Raw genomic sequence first — 11,381 nt, 5'->3', positions numbered from 1 at the left:
AAATTTTCTCGAGTATTATTTATTCATAATGCGTTACTACATTAATGAGAGCCACAGAATCGACTTCATATATTTAGATGGCTTTTTAGTCTAGAAAATGATGATTAAAAATAATCACATTAATCTTCACAGACCTTGAACTACAGATCACACAGGAGTTTTCTAGCAGGTCAATGGAACTTTAACAAAAACACCTCTGTCAGATGAAAGTCAAGACCAGCCATAGGAGCAAGCCCCTGAAAACATTCAAGAGAGCGGCATCCTATAGACTTTGTTACAGTCTTCCTTAGAGTTCTTTCTTTAGTAATACAAAAAAAGAACTATCATATCCAAATTGCCATTTTTTAATAAGAACTTAATGAGAGGAAAACCCAGGAACATCTCTAGTGAATGACGCAATAATGCTGGTATAGTTGCTGTGCTGTTGAAGGTTGTTATTACAGTCCCCATCCTGGGGCACTGTTACTAAAGTCCCCAAGATGAGACAGTGTTGTTACTCCAGTCCCCATGCTGAGACAGTGTTGTTACTCCAGTCCCCATGCTGAGACAGTGTTGTTACTCCAGTCCCCATGCTGAGACAGTGTTGTTACTCCAGTCACCATGCTGAGACAGTGTTGTTACTCCAGTCACCATGCTGAGACAGTGTTGTTACTCCAGTCACCATGCTGAGACAGTGTTGTTACTCCAGTCACCATGCTGAGACAGTGTTGTTACTCCAGTCACCATGCTGAGACAGTGTTGTTACTCCAGTCACCATGCTGAGACAGTGTTGTTACTCCAGTCACCATGCTGAGACAGTGTTGTTATTACAGTCACCGTGCTGAGGCAGTGTTTTTGCTCCAGTCACCATGCTGAGGCAGTGTTGTTGCTCCAGTCCCCATGCTGAGACAGTGTTGATACTCCAGTCACCATGCTGAGACAGTGTTGTTACTCCAGTCACCATGCTGAGACAGTGTTGTTACTCCAGTCACCATGCTGAGACAGTGTTGTTACTCCAGTCACCATGCTGAGACAGTGTTGTTACTCCAGTCACCATGCTGAGACAGTGTTGTTATTACAGTCACCATGCTGAGGCAGTGTTTTTGCTCCAGTCCCCATGCTGAGGCAGTGTTGTTGCTCCAGTCCCCATGCTGAGACAGTGTTGTTACTCCAGTCACCATGCTGAGGCAGTGTTGTTGCTCCAGTCCCCATGCTGAGACAGTGTTGTTACTCCAGTCACCATGCTGAGACAGTGTTGTTATTACAGTCCCCATGCTGAGGCAGTGTTGTTACTCCAGTCCCCATGCTGAGACAGTGTTGTTACTCCAGTCCCCATGCTGAGACAGTGTTGTTACTCCAGTCACCATGCTGAGACAATGTTGTTGCTCCAGTCACCATGCTGAGACAGTGTTGTTATTACAGTCACCATGCTGAGGCAGTGTTTTTGCTCCAGTCACCATGCTGAGGCAGTCTTGGTACAGTCACCCAGGTAATGTAAGCCTTTAGAACCAATTCATCTTATATATACCAATGCATGCCTTTGATCATAGGCCCACTTCCTCTTTTCACCTCAGCTTCCCATCACCAGTCATCTGCTCTCGATAACTGAATTACTTTATTTCTTATTCGTTCCCTTTTATGACCTTCATGTAATTCTGGACCTGGCTTGTTTTACCTAGAACATATTCAAGTTCTTTTGCATAGCCTTGCAAGTAGAAGATATATTTGCTTTTTCTTTAAAGCTTAATAAATATTCCAATCTACTTTTTCTATACATTCAATTACCTGTTGGTAATTATTATCAAACCCCAGCTCTCATGAACAAGGCTGAAATGAGCAGGGCAGTAGAAGGAACTTCTTAGTTCTTTGGGATGTAGATGACTGCAGAAATGGGCCTGTTAGACCATGGATGTTTCCTCTTTGGGGTTTAGGGGCCTCCAATTAAGGCCAGCATTACTTTACCATCTGGTAACACTGGGTAACAACTCTGTTCCTCTATATACTCACCAACACTTACCATCCTTAATGCTATACAACATTCATATAGCAGTTATAGCTGACACATATAGATGAAATGTTTCCATGTTTGTAAGGCAAAGAATTGATATGGTTAAAGATTCAATATGATTTTTTTTAATTAAGTCAATTTATTGTAACAGTTGACTTAGGCATCTGCAATGGTCACTTCAACTTCCACTCCTGGCTCAATACTGATCGAAGTAATGTTGTTAACAATCTCAGAAGGACTGCGCAAATCATTGAGTTGCTTGTGAATCCTCATTTGGAAATGATCCCATGTCTTAGAACCTTCACCACATCATCATCGAATGATTCTTAGTGCCTTGGTACCTATGTGCCCTGGTCCTTTCACTTTCTGACTCTTTTCCTTTGCACCTCTGATAAAGTCTTCGCAAACCTTCTCCAGTGACTTCCCATTGCCACTAGTGTGATTTGAATTTGGTAAATCTCCACTTTGGGCTCCAAGGGTGTCTTTCTGGTATCTTTAAATGCTATGACTGAGGCGCAGCTTCCTGACCAACTTGGCCGACTTGTTCCTCAGCATGAGCGAACAGCAGTGATTCAGGACAGAGCAGACTGAACAGAGCTCAGCGGTATGCACTTCAGAAAGGTCAATGTGATTCTTATCAAACAGTGTTATCAATTTTCTGACTCATACTAGATAGATGGAAAAGTAGGAAGGTATATATAGGAAAACACAGGGAAACACATGATAGAGGAGATAATGGATGCAAAACAAACAAACAAAACCACCAATAACCAAAGCCAAGATAGGAAGAAGTGGGGCAAGATTCCCCTCCCCCACAGCCATCAGGAAGAAACAATCCTACTTCTGCCTGGATATTACTCTTCTTCTTCCATAGTTCCAGGAAAGAAATATTATCTGAAGCCACTGTGGTCATTGTTTGAGGATCACTAAGAACCCAACACACCCTCCTCATTCATACTGTACCTTGTAACACCTTGTCAGAGAGAGCATTGACACTGGGAGGCCCCCTACTTTCTCTACCATCCTCCAGAGTGATACCAAATGTCTGACATATCCTGGGGGCTAGAAAATACACATGGATGCTCCCTTCACTGACCTGGGCTCTGTTACAGCCTGCCTCACATTCACAGACCTTGGACAACAACATGGCTGCTGCTGTTTCCATGCACTGACTTTGTGCCTGACACTTGCAGGCAGCAAGTACTGCACTGAGTCCAACTCTTGAGAAAGAGAAGCGATGGGCTGAATGCTTGGACCAGAGTCCTTTAGTGACCTGGTGGGTCTGAGTCATAGTGACCCAGCTTTGGAACATGTGGCTTCCTTTACTCCAATTTGAAGTGACAGAATTAGTAAGTTGTGAGTGTCAGCACACTCACTGGTACGTTAACCTGCCACTTTGTTTTAGCTGAGCTAAAGCCAGCTAAATAGGACAAGGAGGCTCAATGCTGTGTTAGCAGGAGCCAGAGAGGAATGAGTACACCAGGATTGGGGCTGACCTCTCTTGACAACTGACTATAAATCTGCTATATCTACAGCAATCTCTGACAGTCCCCTGAATGGGCAAGTAGTATCCCTGACTACACAAAACTTCCCCAGCCCTTGTCCACGCTCTTACATCCCAGAGCCCTGCCATCCAGTCTCCTGATGACTCTCCCTCATGCAGCTGTACACTCCTCAGCAGCTGTCCCTGGCTGTCAGAGGTCAGAGTCTCTCCTGTCTGTGCACAAAGCTCAGGACGACTAATGGAATCCATTGCTATAAGATCAATACCTTCTTCAGTGTTTGCCCATCATTTGTACTGAGGCAGGCACTAAGACAAAGCATTAGCCAATATTTTTTATTGGATGGCAGCCAGAGTAGTAGAAAGCAGGTTTTAATTTCCCCTCTTTATGAGTTTCCAAGGAGACCAGTTCGGATAACAAAGGATGTGCTCCGTCAAGGACGTGCCCTCCACCTCTCTGTTCTGTTTGCTCCTACAGTCCTACTCACATGCAGTTTGTTGTCAAACATGCCTTGGTGATAGAGCTTTAGCTACTCACTATCTGGATGCCCTGGGCTCCATGCAGTTCCTTGGCATCTCCAACCACGGCTCTGAGGGACCAGAGTAGGAAGGCAGGAAGGTGTTTATCCCCTGCAGCCACGATTTTCTCCATGCACTGCCAGTATGGTGGCAGACAGCAGCTATCTTTGCTAACTCTTCTATACAGAGTCCCAGAGTACAGTGTTTTCTAGTCTCCTGTGCATCAGTGAGGACCAGCACTGACTGTGGACAGGAAGAATTGGCAAGCAGCTCCTGTGCCAGACCGTGTGGCTATGTGATGGCTTCCCAGAGCTGGCACTATGGAAACTGCAAGGCCCACAGACTATGCTAGCACTGTGACCTGATCATCTCCACACCTGGACATCCAGGTCTTAGAGCTGACTGACCCCCCATCCTGCCCCTTTAAGCAAGCATTCTCAAGACACAGCACTCCACATGGCCTCTAGGCTGGCCTCAGCATTTCTCAGTGTCTCATGGATGTAAATACAGGGCTATCCCTCTCTCCTCATAGGAGGATGCTTTGAGAAAGTTAGCTTTCTGTTCACATCACTCAGCCATACAGGGTCTGGCCATGCCACTGAATCCTCCAAGCATAGTTTTCTGCCCATTGTCAGCATTTGCTTTGCTTGAACCAGACTTTCCATAACAACAGTCCTATTCAAATGGGGAGCAGCAAAGAGAAGGTCCTACTGCTGCCTCAGTAGGACCAACAGTGTCTTTGCTAGGGTGACAGTTGACACAGCCTTTTGCCCACACCTGACTTGGAAGTAGAGAACAGGACCCCAACACCAGTTAAAGAGGTTACATTTCTCCACACTTTCCTGTTTTTCCATCCTGCCAACCATAGCTGTTTCCAGCCCTCCTACTTCTTATTTCTTACTTCACCTGTCATCAGTCAAAAAGCTCAAACCCCAGGCTGGAAACATGATTTAGATGCTAAATGTTTGATCTTCCAGGGTTTTGCTCCTGTATTCATGTCAGGAGATTCACAACTGTCTGCACCTCCAGCTGTAGAGGGCCACAATAACATTCGCCACCACTAGATGGCGCTGGCTTCCACTGCGCCCCACGTGGAAGGCCAGGATAGCCTCCGCCATTACAAGATGGCGCCAGCCTTCGCCGCGCCAGCCGGCCCCCTTTCAGGAAGTTAACTGTGCGCATGTGCAAGAGTGCCTTCGTGCCAGGTCTTTGCCCACTCCAGGACGTGCCTTATGAGATCATGGGTAAACAACCAATCAGGAGTGGATGCGCCGCACTAGGGGTTTATAAGCGTGCCATGTTGGCGCAGCGGGCGCTTCTCTTTAAGATTAAAATACAGTTTGGTCATAGCAAGGATTTCTAAATGTCCGCGTGCTTCTTGCCGGCGGAAAGTTGCGCGCGGGACATCCAGCTCCTAGGAATCTGGCCCCTGTGGATGCCAGCACACATGTACACATGTACAACACACTGATACAATTATGTGTGCACCTTCCCAAGTCAACTCTTGAACATCTAATGTGCCTCAGGGAGTGGCCATCCTAGTGGCCATTGGACAATGTGCAGCCTCTCTACCCTTCCCACTGCCTACTCACTCCTCTTGATTCACATCTAACACATGTCCTTGGACAATGGCCTCAAATTTCTCTATTGTACTCTTTGTAGCTCCCCAGCTAAGTATGGCTGTGTCATCAGAACCCCTATAATGTCACCACTACAAAGCACCATCCCACTTGTCCTGTCTGCCCTATCTCTATCCCCAACTCATGACCAGCCATTAACATTCTCAAATAAGTTTTTATGGCAACGGTTTGTACAGTAACCTGTAGTTGAAGGGCCTCAAGTGTCAGATGACTCTGATAAACCCTACAGCATGGCCTCCCACCCCAACCTAAGTCATAGCATGTAGATATTCTTCTTACGATCAGTAGAGACCATAGCTATCTTCCTTTCCCATGAGCAGTGAAGGAAACTTCCAGTGACCTTTGTGTATGGTGACCCCAGATTGCTGCAGCAGAATGAGGAGGGTCATAGTGGGGCCTTTAACTCTTTCTAATCAGATGTGATTAGTAAGGGCAAAGGCCACAGACACACAAGTGCATGAAAGTGGGCAGTTACAAAACACACCTCATCTCTGAGCTCAAAATGAGCCATTTCTTCCTTTCTTCTGGCTCTATTTCTCTTCACCATTGTCTCATAGGAGCCTCCTTTTCCCCACATCCCTCAAAGCTTCTCTTCCACAGGCAAGGCTCAGCTTCTGTGAAGGCTGCCAAGCCTTCAGCTTAGCACTCATCAGCCAATATAGCTGCAAGTGCATTCTATTTTCCTGGGCCTTCAATCTTCAAATATTAGACCTTATCTAAAGCCAAGGACACGTGTAAACCTACATTATCTTCATAGCTGAAACTATTTGGCAATTCTGGACAATGTTTTCACATGGCACTAATTGGCTGGGGCCAGTGGTGTGAGACTGAGGACTCTGTCTCCCTTCCATCTGCTGAGAGTGTGTAGTTTATTATTATGCTTGAACTGCCTGACTTATATAGGAGTCTCATTTGTGAAAATCTTTACCCCACAACATTTAAAAGCAGGCCAGTAGAAGGCAGCCCACTTATTGGGCAGAACCATGATGAATAGGATTAATACTTCTTATATAAAGAAGTCAGAGAGGCTACTCCCCCCTTTCCTCCTGAAGGAGAATGAGAGTCAGCCATCAGTATCCTTTAAGAACCCAATCAGGTGATCTTGTGTGTTGCATTCCCTGACCTATGAGAAAAAACAAACTGCCATCTCCAAGCTTCCCTGTTCAGATGGAGACAAGAACTGAACAGTCACTGGTTCACACAGGACAGGGAAGCTAGTAGCACAGGCCTTTAGGAGTCTGTTTTTACAGTTCTGAGGGACAGGTTGGGTACAAGGGTCTAGGGGTCCTTGTGACTCTAACTGTTACAGATCATGGTCCAGGAGTATAAGGGATCCTCCTTAGATTGCTAGGCAACTCTCTGCCTTTCTCTGTTTCTGTCTCTCTGCCTCTCCTCCCCTCCTACTCCTGAGTGTAGCATACAATATTATCCTTAATGATTTAATACATGTTGAATTTTTATATGACTTGTAAAAGTGGATAGGAAATGTACTCATTTTATAGCTAAGAGCTATAAATAATAGCTGACCATTTACATCTCAGTGATAACACTAAATGGTTAGAGTATGATATTTAGGAGCTAAGTGTTTGGGGGGTAGGAAGAGCAATTTCTTACACACTTTAGTAAGGTTAAACACCAGAGAGAAGAGGTTCCCTTACAAGAGCTAAAACAAACCAACAAACCTACTTTCTACCGCACACCTGGTGGGATGGCAAGTGACACTGGGGTGGTGGCAGGTCACACATGCATGGACTCTCTACATGGTCAATACCATTTGGCCCACATCACCATGAAGATACAGATGCTAACTTTATCTCCCAGCTACATGCAAGTGAGTAGAAGCCTCACAGGGTTAAGTAATCTGTGCTATCACAAACAAGAAAAAACAGAGACAAAGCTACTGTTCTAAAGCCTGGACTGAGGACACTGTACTTCCTTTCAGCTCAGGGTTGTGGAGAGAGACGGGCACTCTCTGCGCTCAAACACTTGCCTACCTGGCACTACTCAGTCTGTGTGCTAGCCAGGGTCTTTTGACAAGAACGATATAGGCAGGAATCATCAGCCTAGCAGGGGGCAAAGCCATAGGGAGAAAAGTCACCTAAGATTACAAGACAAGTCTTCCCCAAGCTGTACCTACTGTCCAACTGATGGAATACTCATGCTTTGCTCTTCACAGGTGAGGACCCCGTCGCAATAACTGCCCCTGCCCTTGTAGGCTGTGGAAAGTAGGTACTAAACAGATGGCTCTCATTGCCTGTCCTCAGCATTATTGAGTTTTCCATACAGCACCCAAGATGGGACCAATGGTCATGACATGCCACCTGGATGTGCCTTGGCTGGTCCTCATGTTCTAGTCACAACCTACGTCCCTCTAAAATGACTATTCCATGTCGGAGGCTGGCCCATGAGCTTGCCTCCTGTCCTGCCCTCAGTGAAGCAGCCCTTCCATCTTTAGGTCTTCGAAATATGTGTTAAGGGATGATGTCACTTGCAACTGAAGGTGTTGCTTCAGTACATGACTCAAAGCACAACGGTGGGACATTTAGGGGACACAGTACATGACTTAAAGCACAGCACAGGGAAATTTAGAGGACACAGTTAGCTGCCCAGGACACTGTCTGGGTCTTTGCACACAGTATTCACATCAGGATATGCAAGAGAATGTGATAGAAATGTAATGAGCACAGGTACAGCATGATGACCTATTTATCCCTTGGTGACAATCCAGTGAAATAGGTGCTTGGAAATTTCCATTTAGCCAGTAGCAAGTCCTGTCCTTGCTAATATGACTCAAGGTTGGCAGGAGTGTGGTGTTCAGAACCTGTCAGAGTGACTAGCAGGACACAAAGTTTGAAGATGAAAGGGTCTCAGATTATGGAGCCCTGTGTGGATGTGGGACTGCACTTGCTAACTCTGTGGTCTACTCTCCCGTGTCTGAATATGTGGCTTCAGTAATGTCATGAATGCCCTCACCATCTTCACATTCTCTCTTTACCAAGTAGCTTAGGCAAAACAGAAGAATCATGACCAAGGTTCCACAAAGTCATTTTAGATGTGTGTCTTTTCCAGAGTCTCTTCTACCAATTGCAACAAGCTAGGCTGCATAGCTTCCCAGGGGAGACCAGGTGGAGGTATCAGAACTGGTCTATAAGAAGTTAACCCTTTGTGGAAAACTAGACTCTCCCTCAAGGTTCCTTGCTCCCAGATTTTCTCAGTCTCTAGGATGTGAATGTCCATCATAGACCTCAACCTCTACACTGTTTGATCACAGATCCACAAATATAGGTCAGTCATGCACATAGCACTCGGTAGAAGAGTAGTTTCATAGTACCACAGTCCATCAGTAGCGGGGGTTCTTCAATGCTCTGCAGTCACCCTCATCTCCACAGATCATCTGAGGATGGATGATATTTAGTCATTTTTCAAAGACACAATCTGAAACGATCCAGTAAAGGCAGTGCCTGCAGAAGCATGGTGGGAGCTGCTACTGCCATCAGACTTGAAAGTCTGAGACTAACGAGCAGACTTGTCTGTGATGTAGATGCCATCGGTCTTCTTGGGAAAAGGCACAAGACACATGCCACATTTGTTAAACCCTTTACTGAGGTTCAATCATCAAACGACATCAGAGGCTCAGTAGACTTAACTGATTCCACAGAAAGACACATCTTATAATTTATCCTTTTTAAATTCCCATGCATGTACCAAAGCCTCTGTGGATAGTGGTGGAACACTGTAATCATCTACTTGCCATGGGCCAGAATCACAGGCACATGCCACCACAGCCAGCTCTGTCTTTATCCTACCTAAATTTAGTTTCTATTTGATTCCTTGTATCTGGACTTTCGTAGTTACCTCCTGATGGTCTCTATCCTTTTGGTCCAGCTTGTGTTTGTCTGTTCATGAAAGTATTCACCTCAACACCCTTTTCCGCAGGGGCAGCTCCTGCTAGATACTCATGGACAGCATCGTTCGCATTCTAACAGTGCGCTATTCCCTAAGGAGCTGCATGGTGGAACCAATTACTCCTGTTGTTTCTTTTCATTATCCCTTTATTCATTTGTCTAGTGCTTATTATGAGGCAGGCTCTGGGTTAAGTGACGGCCATCTGCTACTTCATCATGTCATAAACCTCCCAGAAACTCCGAGCTGGAAACCAATGCTCTGCTTCTCAGATGAGAATGCAGTTGAAGTAGGAGATCTACAGTAGGTCGCATGCTCTCCGTCCTTGGCTATAGTCCTAAAGACATGTGTTACCACATGCTCCAATGCATCAACAGATCTGCAGCTCCTGTGCCTAGGCTGGGGTTCAGTAGACCCCAGGTTAGCTGCAGACAATCTGGGATCAGCTCAAACTGTGATCAGAACAGCAATTTTACTGTACCCATTAGATCACCAAGTGGGGATTTTTGTCTTTTTAATTCTAACTCCCCTCAAGGTCTTACATTTTATCATTAAAGAACTGTCAGGCAGCAGATGATGTGAGGTCTGCAGCTTCACATCTCCCTTGTTAGTCAGGTGTGTACCAAAGGAAAAAACCCTAGACCGTGGTCTCAGTCAACACTGAGAATTGTTACACAATGCCAAGGGCAGAGATTAGGAACAGCCAAGAATACTGAGATGGAATGCCCAGGCCACTGACAGGATGTTGACTTTTAAGCAAAAGACTTCAATACTGATTATATTGCCAGTGGGTGTTTTTATTATTATTTTAGACACCAAAGAGGCAGTGGATAAAAAGACATCAATGTTAGATCCTAGCCAAAATACACGCAGCATATCTTAACAAATACATGTCATCAAATTGTATATGAAGCTGTTATTTTTCCATGTGATCCAGCGTATGATCACAGAAGCCTAGCCATGTTTCCCTCCTAGGCTTGAGACCCGAGTTCTACCTTGACCCAAGTGTTTCTTCCTGCTGCTCATGGAGACCATTCTTGGGTAAATGATGGATGCCTCACTCCAGTGATGCAAACGGGAGTCAACCTAGACTCTTTGAGGAACTAACTCTCAAGTAGATGAGGGAAGATTTCCTGGTGCCTAGTACATAGAAATATAACATGAGTTACCCAAAGCCTCCAAGTTACAAAGGGCTGAAGAAGAGTTTCTATAAATGTTTTTATGTGTGTTGACCAACACAGTAGGTTTGAAACAGGCAGGTGAGAAGATATGGGAGAAGATTTGAGACAAAAAGAAAGAACAGGTCAAAACTCAAACATGGACAATCACATGAACTACTTTACCTGACCAGAGCAAAGAGGCAGAGACAGGAGAGCAGCCGACACACGAACCAGCACCCAAGGTCATGAGATCTGCAATGTGTTAGCAAACAGTGAAAAATGAGACTTTAAACCAGAAAGCAACAAGCATGAATCTGATGGGGTAGGGTAATAAGGAATGCTTCTAATGCACTGTCATGAGCACAGACTTCAGAAGCAATTAAGCCTGACACTAAGTGTCTTCACCACTGGGAGTGTTCATTAAAGGCACCCTACGGACCCCTATAGCTAGTAACCCTCTGGAGGAGCAGACAGTAGTTGCACCAACAAGAAGGCCTCCATTGTGGTTGAAGTTGAAGATGCCTCTGGAATCTACACCAAGGAATGGAGAGAGGAAGATCAGGAAGAAAGAGCTCAAAGTGGGGAAGATGCTGTGTCAGTGTTGATTGTAGATTTGAGTCTAGAATCACCTGGGAGACGGGCCTCTGGGCATGCCTGTGGGAGATTATCTT

At 45.3% G+C, this 11,381-nt stretch overlaps 1 pseudogene; it reads right to left on the bottom strand.

Moving 5' to 3' along the window:
* Positions 1-2,143: 2,143 nt before the first annotated feature.
* LOC148006903 (small ribosomal subunit protein uS10 pseudogene) lies at positions 2,144-9,226 on the bottom strand (annotated as a pseudogene).
* Positions 9,227-11,381: the final 2,155 nt, after the last annotated feature.

The sequence above is a fragment of the Rattus norvegicus genome, chromosome 1 (assembly GCF_021556685.1).
Source record: "Rattus norvegicus strain SHRSP/BbbUtx chromosome 1, alternate assembly SHRSP_T2T, whole genome shotgun sequence".
Classification (NCBI taxonomy): Eukaryota; Metazoa; Chordata; class Mammalia; order Rodentia; family Muridae; genus Rattus; species Rattus norvegicus.
This window is presented reverse-complemented; position numbering and strand designations above follow the sequence as displayed.